A 15,743-nucleotide genomic window follows, 5' to 3' on the forward strand; every position below is an offset into this window, starting at 1 on the left:
AACAAACAGTCAGTCAACAGTCTCAATAAATAATGGATTAGCAACCCAACAAGTGACATGATCTGCTGCAGAACGATTACAAGGCTGTAGTCCGCCATCATCTTTGTTGTTGTGAGTTCTGAGACTCCACGGGCTTAACAGTCATTGGTGAGAGGGTCGAGGGGTGGGGCGATGACGTCATGGTTTACGGTTTCAGTCGGTTTCAGGCGTCCACACGAATCCAAAACGAAACCGGGTAGATTTGAAACCACCCCCGAGGGTGGTTTCAGAAGTTTACGGTTTCGGTCAGCGGATTCGCCGGCTTCGTGGGGACGGAAGGCCGAACCGTACAAGACCTTTGCGGTTTCGCCATGAAATCGGCTTTGTGTGGACGGGGCCTAAAGACGCGATGAGCATTCATCCCATTGGCTAACGGAGGACCTTGCGCTTCTTTTTTCGACGCAGGGGGTTTTCCACTCATTACAATGTAATCCCTCCACTGCAATACATGAGGCTATGAGCATTCATCCCATTGGCTGACGGAAGAGCCAATGGCTGCACATAGAGACGCTATGAGCATTCATCCCATTGGCTAACGGAGGACCATGTGCTTCTTTTTTCGACGCAGGGGGTTTTCCACGCATTGCAATGTAATCCCTCCACGGCAATATATGAAGCTATGAGCATTAATCTCATTAGCTAACGGAAGATCCGATGGCTGCACATTAACGGCGATTTTACAATGAAATCTGTGACATTCCTCAACACAACTACACCAACGTGTCCTTGTTAATTATACAACATGTAAGGGTTAAGGCTATGGGCTTCAGTTGTCCTGTTCTGTGCTTTGATTGAGAGAAACAATCGTTTTTTTGATCAGTGTTGGGTAGCTGAGGTCGTTGCTATAGAGACCACGTCCGTCCGCTTTTTTTGACAACTGACAGAGCAACCCTTTCTCATCAAAAATTACGTTCCCAGAGAACTATTCGGCATTCTCAATTACGTTTTTCTAAAAAACGTATTTTGTCCGTGATTACGTTTTATTGAACATATCGTAAATACGAATTCGTTCTCAGCCTATTTTTTGCCATTTATTTACCATGTTACAATGGCAGAATAAAGATAGATTCATGCATTATCATTCAACTTGAACATGTTTTTTTACAGTATAGAGTGGTGGAGGGATGACGTGTGTTGGCCAACCCGGAAGTGAGCGTCGCCCTGGGTTCCCTTGACAAAAAGCCGACGGGTTTTTCCATTGGATTTTGGATTATTGCAGAAAAATTAGCATCTTTGAAGCACCTCCTCAAAAACTGAAAATAAATAAATAAATAAAAATAACCGTGTCCAAAGAACGAAATGTAAACCAAAGCATTCTGAATGGGAGTGTTCTCAGATTTTTCCATGCTAGCCAGAACGAAATGTAAACCAATGCAAATAAAGACTTTATGGTCATAATAATGGTGGTATTCTAGTTTTTTCTACGGGGCTGCATCCAGTCACTTAACCGTCATGGTTGCTATGGTGGTTGCTACCGACCGCCCCCTCTAAAACGCACATGGCTCTAAAAACCACGCGGCAAAGGAGCTGCCGTCAATTGTGTTGTTTTTGTCGTGAACTAGGGTCCGATGGTTAAAAAATAGACAGATATTCCAAGGTATCCTTAAAAGGCAGCTTGGATGTTTTTATTTTCTGCAGTTTAGACTTCTTCTTCTATAACCTATTTTTTAAAGCAAAACACCAAGCTCACTGATTTAACCAGGCAGGGTTATTTGAAACAATTTATTCAATAAATATTTGTGAGAGGTCATTCCTCCTCCTGAGTTTGTTTCCTATTTATGTCTAGTGTACACCCCTACTGTCCACAAGCATCCTCCCCCCCCCCTCCCCATATGGATTTGGAGAATTGTTGCCACGTCCCAGTGCTGGAGGTATCATATATATGAAAGAGGGCATTCAATTATACTACAATGATCTATTAGGAGGCTGAAGCCCTAAAGGAAGTGATGCAATAGGTGACTGAGTCGAGAACCTTTAAGTGAGCTGTACCTTGGGGTCTCTTATATATCAAAGGACGCATACGCTTCAACCTGTGGCTCCAGCCCTACAGGAAATGACTCAGCAAGTGCTCCATCTCGTTACACCTCACCCAGTGGCTCGCTTGCAAGATTTTGGCCTGAAGATCTTCCCACACCTACACCCTAGCCAACATGCATATCTGAGAATCAGGTCTCTCTTTAAAATGACAAAAAGTTATGAGAGAAACACACATTAACTTTTTGTTATCTCATAAGCGGTGTGGTGCCGGCTCCTTTTGACCTTTTGACCCCAGACTTCATAAACGTTGCCACAGGCCAAAGGAAGGGGGCAGGCCGGAAGGGGGGGCCTGCCCTCGGGGTCTGACCGGGCCAAGTTTCGGGCAGGAAGGGCCCCCCCTTCCGACCCTCGGGGTCCGACCGGGCCAAGTTTCGGTGCGGGGGTTCCAGTTAGGCCCTAGAATAAGGGATTTAAATTTCAGGGAGGTAGGACCTTCCTATCTCAAAAACTGTTTTTCCACCACATTCTGAACCATTAGGTCTTGCAGGCAACACTTCTGAGGGGCTTTGTCCAAATGACAGTCCATTTGGGAAAACCTTTTTTCTCTAAGGGCTAAAACTCCAAATCTCGGATATGTCGTTCTCGGGGCCCTGGGTAATGTGTGTAAACATTTTAGCATCCCTAGCTATCTCGAAAAGGCCGGAAAAGGGGCGTGACCTCCAACTGTACAGTAAATGTACATAAGACAGAGGTTAGTTTCTAGTCCCCATTTTTTGTGGGGTGGAGGTGTACATTTGTGGCTTGAGGTGTGTAGACACAGCTGGACAATTGACGGCAGCTCCTTTGCTGCATGGTTTTTAGAGCCATGTAAGGATTAGAGGGGGGCGGTCGATAGCAACCATCATAGCAACCATGACGGTCAAGTGACTGGATGCAGCCCCGTTGAAAAAAATAGAATACCACCCTACACACTCAGGAGATTAATGATATTTAAATTATTATGACCATGAAGTCTTTATTTGCATGGGTTTACATTTCGTTCTGTGTAGCATGGAAAAATCTGAGAAACACTCCCATTCAGAATGCATTGGTTTACATTTTGTTCTTTGGAGCACGGTTATTTTTATTTATTTATTTATTTTCAGTTTTTGAGGAGGTGCTTCAAAGATGCAAATGTTTCTGCAATAATCCAAAATCCAATCAAAAAACCTGTTGGCTTTTTGTCGAGGGAATCCAGGGCGACGCTCACTTCCGGGTTGGCCAACATACGTCATCCCTCCACCACTCTACTGTAAAAATACATGTTCAAGTTGAATGAGAATAATAATAATAATAATAATAATAATTCTGCCATAGTATTTATTTAAGGAGGGGGGGGGGGGCATACAAGTCTTTTGGCCATTCGTAGTGTTGATCAGCAGAGAAATAATTTGTCCGCAAAGACGGTGACGTCGCTTAGCAACGGAAGACGCTGGGGTTGACAAGTCATCGGACTACTACCCATGCAAGTGAACGGAGCCGTGTAATAAGACCTGTGTGATAAAGGCCTATAATATTTCTGTTCATGGCATAGATTTTTTCCTCAGATTAGGCCAATAAACCAATGATAAAATAAAAATAAAAACGCTCGATCAAAGGCCCGGCCCGAGGATAGTGGTGGGAATTATCGGCCCGACCCGGACCGCGTCGGGCTCGGGCTCCGGAAGAGAATCTAAACACTGACTGGAACTACTTAGCAGGTGTCTGTAGGCCTATATCAGGAGTTAATGCACGCCCTGCAGCCAATCAGAATACGAGTTCTCCCCCAGACCGTGGTATAAACAATATTATTCACGAGTTATAATCAACCCCTACACATCAATATTAATGATAACCCATTGAATACGGTATGATTTCTAGATGTCATGGCAACGTCCGCTCGCGACACTGGACTTGCGAGGCATCGACGCAGACTTTCATTCACATAGCCAAAAACAAGAGAATAGATGGCTAGATAAAATAAACATCAAAACATACAATTCTAAAAAGAACAGATGAAGCAGCTACCCATTTTTCCTTTGTGGTTTGCCTACAGAGCAGCGCACCTGCATTTAATGTATCCGTGAATTGTCACAATTTCTCAGAATCAAAGGTGAAAGTAGAAACGGGTGGCCAAATCTGTCATATTGTTAGTTATCACAGACAATTTTAAGTAGAAACGGGTGGCCAAAAGCTGTCATTTGTTAGTTATCACAGACAATTTTCAACAATGAATGATCAGTACGGAGGCAATATAGGCAATATATATAATTAGGCAATATATATATATATATATAGCATTTGTGGTTTTGGCATAAAATAGGGTGCACTGTACTATCTGCGCACACCCTTTCTGAAGCCTCTCTCTCTCGCTCTCTCTCTCTGTCCCTCCCTCTCTCTCTTTCTCTCTCTCTCTTGTAGCGTTTTGTGGAGCACGTTAATTGTCTGAGAATACTCCCATTCAGAATGCATTGGTTTACATTTCGTTCTGTGTAGCACGAAAAAAGTCGGACTATCGTGCTCTGGAACACGATTCAATAGATTAACGTTTGTGTGCATGAGCACGAAATCGCGTGACACCGGGTTGATATATATACAAATCATTATTACAAAAGAGACTGATGACACCAACATATAATGCATACAAATAATACAATAAAAAACAACAATGAACCAAAACATAGTCTGTACAAAACTCGTACCACTTCTTTATCACTACGGGTGATAGCCTAATAGCTAATATCCATTAGTAAGTATGGCGTTATCATGAAAGACCCTACGTATGTTGTAGACCACGCACGGACGTTTAACTATCAGTGTTTTTTAGCGGTAACCTCTTGTTATCTTGAAACATCTACCTTCAAGAAAATCTGCATGGGTGGACATTTCCGTACGTTTACCATCCTTTGTGTCCTGCAGAGAATAATTGATTTGTAATACCTCATCACTAAAACGTCCATCTTGCTCCAGCGCTTCTCTCACTGTTTGACCTTTGTAGCCATACACAGTAACCTCATCCACTAACTTTCTCATCCCCAAATTTTTCATAACCTTAGTAAGAATCTTAGTACCGCCAGTTGTTTTCACATCAAATATTACCATCTCTCCACGATTTTCCTTTTTGTCCTTACTGCTTGTGGTGTTTGTCTGGTTCCTTCCTGCACCTAATTGCGAGGGTTTCAATGCCAATGTTGGTCATTTTGTGGCATGGAAAATGCATACTAATAGCTCTTTTATTAGATGTTAAAATAACAAGATCTTTGCCTTGGTTTTTGGAAGCCTTGTCTTTAAACCTATCGCAGGTCTGAAGTGATTCGGAAATAGTCCCCGCCTTATTGCATAGAACATCATACGGATCTTCCTTCCCATACTTGTACGAAAATGTATGTCTGTGCAGCTCTTTGGCCTACGGATGAAACATAATGTGATGGACGAAACGGATTATGACGTCTGAATGCAATAACATTTTCAAAATAACTTCTTATATATTCATATATTCTTTGTACATGTTGTAATAGCTTACAACTGCTGGCCCCAGCCCCAAGTTGTTCAGACCCCCAGCAGCTGTTCAATGCTTATTCCGAGACCCGCATCAGACAGACCTACCACAGAACAGAAATTTGTTTTAGCCGCTTTTTCTACACACATAAACTACTAATAATGATAATAGTGGGATAGCAATGCTAAACATGATGATAATAATAATAATAATAATAATAATAATAATAGAGTGATGGAGTAAAACGGAGTCAGATATAGACAATAGATGCACATTGTCATAGTCATGATGTATCCAAAATATAACACCGTGCAGATGAATACTTACAGTCAGTCGGCATAGTGTCGTCGGCTGGGTCACTGCTTCCACAAAAGACTTGCCGGTATGCTAATCATTACCCCCGACCCCCACCCACCTGAGTGATCGGATCCCTAGACACAATAGGGATTCCCTTATCTGAGTCAGGGGTAGGGGATTCACTCCAACCCGTTCTCCACGGGGTCATTTGCCATTTACCATTGAAAATGAGCAAAGTTAATACACCTACAAATTATTTGATGAAATTAATAGAATAGTTGTTAATAGTTTCATAATAACTAGTCGTCTATGTGAACTATCGCCCATATCTTCCCCCGTTTCCCTCGGGACCGTTGGTGAACCCACGTTTAAAACATATGGATATATCCCATAATGCACTCGTCATGAGTTTGACGTATTAAGAGGATTCATAGAAAAATATATTGGATAAAACTTGATTACAATACGCACACATACACACACATTATACAAGCACACAGACATACAAGCACCTACAAGCACACCAAAACACAAACACCAAAACACACACACCCACGAAAACATTCCTTTGCACATTGCATATGGCGTCGGTTGAGTCACTGCCCCCCACCAGTCTTTAGGCACAGATTAACCCCATCTCTTTTTATGGCATTTAGCAGACATTTTTACCCAAAGCGACTTACAATAAGTACATTTGTCATAAGAAGTGCATCAATATATCGCTGTCGGTACAGAAAGGATGTTCATATAACCAATAACCAAGAACCACCTGTTAACCCCCCCCCCCACACACACACACACACACACACACACACACACACACACACACACACACACACACACACACACACACACACACACACACACACACACACACACACACACACACAGCAATCCCCCCTCCCTTACGAGAAAACACGCACACCAAAACACACAGCAACCCAGTCTCCAAGAAAAAACGTCGACGGTGTACGTTTCCATGAACACTGGAGACGTACTATTACAACGTAAAAACAGCGTGTTATACCTACAGTAACCACGCGTGCCGCTGTGGAGGCGGGTTTCGGGGTTTGGGTTTCACGCTTTCGCGGCAAATTGTGGACACGATTGTTTAGGCGGGGGGGGGAGGTAGACTGTTGTTGACCGGGGAGGGGGGGGGGGAGACACGTTTGTTGAGGGGGGGACGACGACACGATTGTAGGGGGGGGGGGGGGGGGGGACACGTTAGTTGAAGGGGGACGACCATAGACATCATGGCTGTGTCCCAATTCCTAGGACGCATCCTTCGAAGGCTGCATTCGAAGGATGCGTCGACGCCGATTGCGTCACAGCGTCGCGCCAAGTGCTGTCCCAATTCCAAGGGTCCTTCAAATGCGGCCTACGAATGCAGCCTTCTTTTCCCGGATTTGAAGGATGCATCGGCTGTATCCTTCACGGCCCAACGTATCCCAAGATGCTTCACGGCCCAACGTATCCCTCCCAAGATTCATTGCGCATTCAATCAATGGAGATGGCGGAGAATGGCGATTTAAGTTCTGCATTTAAATGTAAGTATTTGGTTTCTAGTCACTCGAGTATTTAACGATACAAATGTTAAAAGGGCCCTTAAAACTTTTTTCTTTAAAGTAATAGGCAATATAAGTAAGGTAACGTTACAGTTAGTGACGCTGTAACGTTAACTAAGAACACCCGTTAAGCCCTATAGTTTCAAATTTAAGAGGTTAAAATGGTTATATTTACCGAAATTGTGGCGATTATATAGATAATTTGCTATTCTGTAAGGTTAGATAAATGGACCAACGTGAACACAGGTTGTGGACCCTGGTTTTCAGACCGTAACGTTACAGACGTTGGGATTGATTACACAGTTAACTTGGTTATTTTGCTATTTAAGCTGCTTTGGTTTGGTAGTGTAAAGCAAAACTAATTCTAACATTTGGTTTTGGTTTAGGGGGCCAGCAGCATACTGCTCGATTTATTATATTGAGGGGGGAGAATGATGAGCTGTTCACCGGGGTGAAATACTCAGCAAGTGTGGCTTGGGGGTAAAGAAACAATCGTTTATTTATATCGTAAGTTAGTTTATAACAATTATTATAGGCCATTTATATATCTTCATTTGACCATCTTGTAAAGGTTAGTTAAATTAGCCCTCATTAAACAGCAGGACCGATACAACATCCCCAGAAATCGTTTACTACGATGTCCTATTTTGGGTTATTAAAGAAAGAAAGACAAAAAAAAGTCACAGCTCGCATCAGTACTAGACAGCACTAGAAAAACACACAAAGAAAAAGGGTGTTTTGACTTCTACTGGTTGTCTTATTATTATGGGCTTCATATAGGATGAGGGCTAATTTAAATGTAACCTTTACAAGATGGTCAAATATATATATTATAAATGGCCTATTGTTAACATGGGCTATTAACATGATTGATAAATGTGTCTCTTGTTTTCTCTGATTAATAATGTCTCTGTGTTTACTGTTTAGGACAATTCTGGAGAAAATAGGCCTGCAGGGGAAGGTGTCTCCCCCGCAGGCAAAGAAAAACTTTTGCTGAAATTAGTTTTGATACTGCTCTTGTTGTTAACTGCCATGATTGATTTCCTCTGCCTTAGGATTGCAAGTATCCAGGGTCAGGAGAGGGGGTAGGTGGGAAACCCACTGCTGCCCCTTGGCCCTGGTTTGTCCCCTTGGATAAGGTATTGTGACATATGCATTCCACCAACCCCCCTGTCCTAATTGCCTCCATCCCTGAGAACACACCAGGGCCAAGTACAGCAGTGGTGGATCAGGAGGTTGAGGACAAGATCAGGAGGAGGAAAGACAGCGAGGGCCAAGGTCCAGAAAGAGGGACAGAGAGGAAGACATGTTCCAGAGTCGCTCACTATCTTCCGAAAAGGACTCAAGATTCACCTGTTCAGAGTCCACCTCGACTGCATAGCCACCCTCCCCCTTCTGGCAACCATTGTACCCTGTGTTGTATTGTATTATAGTACTTAACTGTGTAGCAACTGCAGTAGCTGCTATCATGGCTGTAACACTGGGAATGGGTTAGCCTAGCGATTGTGGTACTTGCACTTGGTTCTATGAACATCCTTTCTGTACCGACAGCGATATATTGATGCACTTCTTATGACAAATGTACTTATTGTAAGTCGCTTTGGATAAAAGCGTCTGCTAAATGCCCTAAATGTAAATGTAAAATGTCAATGTTCCAGTTAATAAAAGAGGACATGAGGCTACAAAGGGAGGCAGAGGAGAGAAGAGCCCAGGAAAGCAGGGAAAGAATGGATAGGTTTTTCTAAATTTTGGAGCGTTTGGTGGACAAATAACTTATGTTCTGTTATATTTAACACATTGTTTATTATTATTTACATATTTATTGAAACTTACTTATTTAACTAACTATTTAACTAACTTTTTTGATTAACTATTTATTAAAAACCCTTACTAACTTTTTTGTATTGACTAATGTATTCGTATATAACTTATAAAACATATACAACAATAAAACTATTTACAACAAACATTCATGTGACTATTTACAACAATTATTATAAAACTACTATATACAAAAACATAATGATCAATAATTTTTGTTGGTTTCTTTTTTTCGCGCTGTCCGGTTTAACTTCTGTTTACTAACAGGTCAGGGTTGCTAGGTGACAGGAGCAGCGCGTGGTCACGCAAGTGAAAGGGCGGTAACGGTTTGTTACGTAAACCAGAAATGCTCCGTAGGCTAGACCGTCCCATTTCTTCAGCCTTCGGAGTGTCCTTCGCGGTCTACGAAGGCCGCATCCTTCGAAGGACGCGGTCTACGAAGGATGCGTCCTATGAATTGGGACACAGCCCATATATGATGTCTATGACGACGACACGTTTGTTGAGGGGGGGGGAGACACTTTGTAGGGGGGGGGGGGCACGCTCGACAACGAGAGTTTGTTTTTATTGAACGCTCGACAACGACAGTTGGTTTTTATTGAACGTGACTTCAACACGGAACAGCTGCACGAAACGATGGTCACGTCACTCTCGGTGACGGTGTCGACAACAATGAACACACGAACAATGTTAATAGAACAACCACATAACATCCCGAACCCATCAACCCCACTTAATCCTAACAACAAAACAAGTTAACAAAAGCCCCATTTGTCAACTGACAACCCCAATTCCCAGAATCCCCCGCGGCTCCGGAACACGGCGTAGCTTATATTAATCTTTATTATCCAAATGGGAAATGCAATATTTTAGGACAGATACACCATTAAACGCGTTTCTAATGACTTTTCTAGCGAGAAATTTACATTTTCCTTACATAATCTTCAGTCAGTGAATGTGTATGATCTTTATTATCTGAATGGGAAATGCAATATTTTAGGACCGATTCATCGTTAAACGTGTTTCTAATAAAATTTCTAGCGAGAAATATACTTTTTACTTGCATAATCTTCAGTCAGTGATTGTGTCTGATCTTTAGTTTTATAGTTATTAGGATTTGATCGGATCGCTCGCATGTTTCAAGGCAGATTTATCTGAAAATGGCAACACATGCTCCAAGATTACAGATTGGTTGGACGCAGTTTCCCTGATGATATGAACTGGTACCTTAGAGTCCTCCTCTGTCAAAGAGACAAAACCCTTCATTAATAAGGGCTGGAATTCAGGGTCAGGAGTGTGCACCGGCTCTGTTGAAGCTGAAATCAAAGGCTCACTTTTAATTAACACAACAGATTTCGGTGGTTGAGACTTGTTCTTAAGAGTAAACCATTTGTTAATGGTGTGACCTATTTTCTTACAATAACTGCAAGTTGGCCTCTCCTTCACACCCTCCACCCTGTCTGACTTTTCAAGCTTCTCTTCACCCTCCCGCTTAACAAATGGAACATAGGTTCTTACTGGAACATTGTCTGAGTGAGAAGAGCTAGATTTGCGCCATGTTGAGTAAGAACTACGCTCTGACACAGGAGTCCTCTCAAAACTGTCCTTGTGGGTGAGCACATACTCATCCGCAAGGACAGTTGCAGCTGCCAATGTCAAAGCTTTTTGCTCATTAATATAGGTTGCCAGCCTATCTGACAAACAGTTCTTAAACTCTTCTAGCAGGATGAGCTCACGTAACTGTTCAAAGTCCGCTACTTTAGATGCATGACACCAGCGGTCAAACAGAGCCTCTTTCTCCCGACCAAACTCAGAAAAGGTGTGATTGTCCAACTTCTTATACCGGCGAAACTTTTGCCTATAGGCTTCAGGCACCAACTCAAATGCCCTAAGCACGGCAGCCTTGACTTTGTCATAGTCAAGACTGTCAGCTGGTGACAACGATGTATATGCCTCCTGGGCTTTCCCAGTAAACACACATTGCAAAAGTACCGGCCAAACATTTTTGGGCCATTTCAAAGTGTCAGCCGTGCGCTTGAACAGAATGAAGTATTTATCAACATCTTTACCATTAAATGGAGGAATCATACGGATGCATTTGTAAACATCAAAATCAGCTTGTGCACCACTGCCATGTCGTGGGGGAGGGGCCTGGTTTAGCTCTAGCTCTTTTAAGCGTATTTCTCGTTTAGTCTGCTCTTCCAATTCCATTTGTTTAAACCTGAACTCCTGCTCTTTAAGCCTGGCTGCTGCCTCCCTCTCACTAGTTTTGTCCTGCAACTCTAGCCGCCGCAGCTCTAACTCCAATTCCAACCTTCTAATGCTTTGATCAGGGAAGGCCTGTTTTGTTGGCGAAAGGGCCATGCCAGGGTCAGGCAACATGCCTTCCTCAAACAAAGCAATCCATAATTCATGTTTTATCGCTTTCTTTGCTTTTGTCTTCGAGACTATGATGCTATAATGATCAGCAATAGAAGTCAAATTATCTTTAGTGCATTTATGAAACACCTCAAGAGAAGGCTGCTTAACAAACTCTTCCAAAATAAACTCCATCCTGAACTATGGCTACTAACTTATTTGTACTGAAAAAAATATCACAAAGCGAAAAAGAAACAAGCGCATCAAAAATTGCAAAAGCAATACAGGTTTTAAGGCAAACAGCCACCACCTTAACGCTTGTACAAATACAAATAAGGCAAAAAAGCCAACGCTCGATGAAAAACACTGCCCAACACAGCATTACCTAAATGGTGTCCTAATAAGGGGTGTGCCCAAATTAAGGTCTACCAATGCAAATGACAAACCAGAAACTCAGTAAAAATTACCTATAACTAATACTGAAATAAAGCACTGATATATCTTGCAAACAAAAGATAGACTAATCAATTTAATTAATTAAGGTGGACAAAATAAATCCAAACCTTCAAAATTCCAAATGTGCACACCCACAAAATGTACCAAATTTCAATTAAAGTTAGTGAAAGAGCGAAAAAATAATAATGTTCGGACGAGCCCCCATTATGTTACAGCCTCCAAACAACTGAATAAGATGCCCAGTGGCTCGAATTGGAGACCCCAAAATAAAAGGACACCATGAAATAAGATGTTTTAACGGGTTTTATTAACCAAATGAAACCATAGCTGAAATGCAGTATGAATACTTTACCAAATAAAGAAGTCTGCAAACCAAAAGGGACCTGGGGATGCCGGACAAACTCAGCAAAATGGAGGGGGGACCAGGCCACCCCCTATAGGGACGTCGAGGCTGGCCCCCCTCCCTGCCTGACAAAACCAAATTATAAACTAAGAACTAAACGGAAAAGTAGGACCGCCGGCCATCCCCAGGCCTAGATCAAAGATTATAGAAAGAAAAGGCTATTTAACAACTCGCACTGTGGGACAAAGGTGTTGCCGGGTCTTTCCTCCTCAAGCAACTGACTTTGCTGGCTTTATACAGCAGGCTGGTAATTGGGCGGTAGCCATCTCAGATTTGCTGCAGGTGTGTCAGCCTGAGTGCCAGCCTGATGAGTAAGCAAAGACATGGAGGTTTAGGCACAGCACAGTGATTGAATGTCTGAGTGAGTGAGTCATGGCCACACGCAACAAGGACAATCGGGTAGTATAATGAAGGTAACTGTTGGAACCAGATACGGTTACAAAGAAGTGATATTGAACATACAAATTTTAACATTGTTATTTCCCTTTTTTCATCTTTTTGGGTTTATAGATAAGAAATGGATTAGCGATACGTCTGCTCTCCAGGGACAATATAGGCTCAATCTAGATTCAGAAGTAGTGGGTTCACCTTTAAAATGCCACTGCTACTGCTGTAACGCTTTGATACAACGTCAGCGTTTCATAGTCTGATATTTTTTTTTCTCTGATTAGTTACGGCACACAGGTATACTGACTCATGAAACATTTACGGTTTACTGCATTTAACAACAGCGTGGTCTCAAGACGGCTGCATAGACCCACAACTATCGACCTTTGGTTTTGTATGTACTGGTCTTCATTTATCTTCATAATAGATTGGTTTATGTACAGATGATTAAGGAAAGGAACTTCAACTTGGTTGCACTACACCGTTGCTAGGATTGGTTAATTTAATGCCCATGGCTGAAGCAATGCGCAAGGAGGGATGTAGTGTGAATATTAAATCAAGGTTGAAGGTTGAAATCAGCTCAGAATAAGGAATGGGACACTCAAAACAAAAATTTTAAATCCGTACAAGCACTAAATAGAATTGGTTAGATGAAGGAATACAAATGAGGCATTATCAATTATAATACAAACATATTTGAAACGTATACAATTTTCCGGTCCAATGTTTCCAGAAGCAAGATGAGTACCGTGTATCACTCTGACACAGCTAACTTTGCATGTAATGCTTACGGTTAGATTCATGCTTACACTTACATTTCTAGAGTCCCATAATGGACCTCCATTAGAACAATTAAAAATAGAATTATAGGAAATATGTTTTTGAACAACTAACTGCTGTACATGAGTTTGTATTTCTACAATAGAAACAAAAGTTCCAGAAGCAGATGCAGACACACCCGGAGCCTATCAACTACGTCCGCCGAGCAAGGAGTAACAGTCACATGAGGAAATCAAATAACGGCAGGATTTGAATCGGTTCTGTTTTGGTTGTCCACCATATAAAAAATATGTATACATATATTGTTTGGATAAATTACATGTATCATAATCAGCAACAGTTCGTTCAGTTTACCAGATAAAGTTAAAAGGAATATATATAGATATGGATATGTTATTGACAGAGCAAGGAGGGGTAAATGCGATGATAGGCACAACATGTTGTACTTTTATCCCCAATAGCACAGCTCCGGTTGGGTTGGTGGCCAGGGCGCTGGCATAATTACAATCCCTCAGGTTAGAAATGGCAGAGAACTCCGGCATTAATGACCCTTTCATAGGATGGATGGAGAATATGTTTGGGAGGTGGAAAGGCATGATCCAGTAAGTGCCCGTCACGGGAATAAATGCAGAGACCGTGTTAATTGTCACCGGCTGCCGTTGTATTCCCTGTGCACGAGGGCTACTGCATCTGCTGATCACCACAGCAGTGGGCGCTACAGTGCCGTTCAGGCTTACATGGGGATCAGATATGATCCGATGAAAGTGAACGATACATGACCTGAGGGGCCCGACCCTATCCAGCTGTAATATGTAGGATAGTCAACACCTATACTATTCTAGTAGTATCGCCTGTATATAAGATAATCAATATCCCGGATTTACTTGAAGAACAAATTTTAAAACAACCATACCAGACTATGTTTGTTATTGTGTAGTGTTGCTTGGTTGCGAGTGCAACCCGTTATTTCTGTATCGCTGCATTGATAATGGTACTGTTGATCTTCTTTGAGACGGTTGTTTACAGGCCACCTGTTGCTGACACGACGACGACGGAGAACCTGTTTGAGGCTCCCATGATGTAAAAGAAACCTCTCTGTGAGCTGAGCCCTTGACAAGGAGGGACGAGTCTTGGGTTCATGAATTACAGGCCCCGACGACGACAGAAGAAACAATGGCTGCGATAATAACAATGTCCAAAACCACCCACATGCAACAGCGCACCAATACATGAAGATCACCTGAACCACCCAAATCCATGCTAGCCTATCAATAATTTTGAATTTTTAAAATTTTATTATGACAACTAATTTTTTACTTTACTTTTGCACATGTTGAACATTTTATGACCTTGTTGCACATAACCAAAAGTAATAGCTCAGGATTTCTATGGATACTTTGGTTTGTGTGCTGTTTGACCATATGATTGTATGATAGCAAGATATATGTTCATTGTTGTATTGTTAAATAATGACCTGTATTTCCTATGAGACCCACAATGTGAATACCATTTCAGTATCACAGGACGCGTAGTGGTTTTTCTCTATTCGATAGAGTTGTTCCCACACGGTTGATGGTATTGATGAATTATCCTACTTTGACTATTTTTTCGGTATGGTAAATGGTGTTTATGATTTAAAATATTATTGTATAGTCATCTGAGATGACCAAGGAGGGATTGTTACGTATTTTAAGAATCTAAGCTACCCACACATAGACCCAATGAAGCAGGAACAAACATATAAGCCGTAAATACTATACATAAGGGGAGCAAGACCTTATTGAAGGCTGCTCCACCACAGAAGGCATCACCTTTAGTTGGGTGAAGAAGCCGAAGCCATAACGTCACCCCGGGCCACGCCCACTACGTAGGCCACGCCCACTTGACGTTCTCTACCTGTGGACTCGAGGTGGAGAGCGCCAGAGATTTTCAGCGACACCCGCGGAGGGTCACGGGCCTCTGCCCGTGGCTCGAAGTAGCTAAAGTTATTATCTCTAACACGTGTTCAACACCCTTTCCTCGACTTTCGTTCCATAGTCAGTTACCATACCGAAACATGCCTACTTTAACAATAAAGTGAGTTAAAAGCAATCCCGGATTTGAACCCTTTCCTTGAAGAACGACTCAGCAACATCAAGAAACA

At 42.2% G+C, this 15,743-nt stretch overlaps 1 protein-coding gene and 1 long non-coding RNA gene across 2 annotated transcripts in view; one reads left to right on the forward strand and one right to left on the reverse strand.

The window, feature by feature from the left end:
• The window catches only part of uvssa (UV-stimulated scaffold protein A), a 483,727-nt gene that overhangs the window by 336,717 nt on the left and 131,267 nt on the right, over positions 1–15,743 (reverse strand). The gene's annotated exons all lie outside the window — the stretch shown is intronic.
• LOC132465649 (uncharacterized) lies at positions 7,077–9,085 on the forward strand. Its single transcript, XR_009527657.1, has 2 exons — positions 7,077–7,377; positions 7,782–9,085. It is a non-coding gene; the product is annotated as an uncharacterized LOC132465649 (long non-coding RNA).

This window comes from Gadus macrocephalus, chromosome 10 (genome assembly GCF_031168955.1).
Source record: "Gadus macrocephalus chromosome 10, ASM3116895v1".
Classification (NCBI taxonomy): domain Eukaryota; kingdom Metazoa; phylum Chordata; class Actinopteri; order Gadiformes; family Gadidae; genus Gadus; species Gadus macrocephalus.